A 1,331-nucleotide genomic window follows, 5' to 3' on the forward strand; every position below is an offset into this window, starting at 1 on the left:
CTGCTGATCTGCTGGGATTTTCACACACAACCATCTCTAGGGTTTACAGAGAATGGTCCGCAAAAGAAAAAACTTTTGATCAGCTGAAAAAATCATGTTTGAGCGTAAATGCAGTTTTCAGAAAATTCCCTGCTCAAAAGTTCTTGTCTCTTGCACTGATTTCTTCTTTTAACATTGTGAAGCTCTACTTAGAACCTTCTTAAGATCCAATAGTGTAAAATGCAAATTCTTGCACTTTTTTGACTGGTCTTAAGATTTTGATCAGGAGTGTATCTCTGCGAATGTGTTAATAATTCATATTTTTACAAAAGAAATAGACAAATGTCTAGAAAATTTATATGTCAATGATATTTTTAAAAAGTCTTATATAATTTAGTATGAACTGCTTATTTTTGGGGGTCTTAATAAACTCATTATTGCATAATTTAGAATACAGAATCAGAATAATGTATTACTTTTAGTAAGCTTTGGAGAAGGTGGGACTAAATAAGTTTTTACTTCACTCCATTCATTTTAAAGTATGTCTAAATTTGTTATTTTATGTTTTTTTACTGTTTGTAATAAACTTGAACTAACAAACTAGTCAGAGGTAAGACATTTTAAAGTGGATTCAAGCAGTTAGGATAAAACCACAAACCAAATAACAACTTGTTTACATGCAAAACATCTTATTTACTGTTATTTAGGCCATCCACCTGTTAGCTTATGCAGAAAACGCAAAATTTTCTGTCCTCTGACAATAGAAAACTGCATGACACAATGTGTATGAAGTTGCATCATGTAGGAAAAGGCTTAAACAAGACACTCTCRTATTGCAGGATTTCCCTGGATGGCAGTGAAAGGGTTTTATCTGAGAACTTATCTTAGAAACTTTGACCTTTTGTAACATCAAGGGCCAAAGTCCTTTAGTAAAAAAAATGTACTTAATTGTGCAATTCCTTTGCTGATCACAAGATGGTGGTATATGCTAACAAACCGATTTCATGATTTAATTTTTTTCAAAAGATTTGAATAAATGTATAACTAATACAAATAGTTATAGTAGGTTTTTAGGTTTATAATTTCCAAAAAATTAAAGGTAATGCCACCATTACTACAGCTACTGCTGCAGGTTTTATTATTAAAACAACAATAATGTTTTATACAGTCTTGACAAATAAATGAACTAGAACATATTAAATATACCAGGACAGGAAACATCACGTGGAAGCTAAGATTTATTTGGAAAATATAATCCGAACAGTGTTTCAGGAGCTGCTGGGGTCAACAGCTCACAAATCAAATAAGCACTGCCCCCATCAGCAACAAGCACGTGCGCGCGTGCACGCTCG

This window comes from Austrofundulus limnaeus, unplaced genomic scaffold (assembly GCF_001266775.1).
Source record: "Austrofundulus limnaeus strain Quisiro unplaced genomic scaffold, Austrofundulus_limnaeus-1.0 Scaffold4, whole genome shotgun sequence".
Classification (NCBI taxonomy): Eukaryota; Metazoa; Chordata; class Actinopteri; order Cyprinodontiformes; family Rivulidae; genus Austrofundulus; species Austrofundulus limnaeus.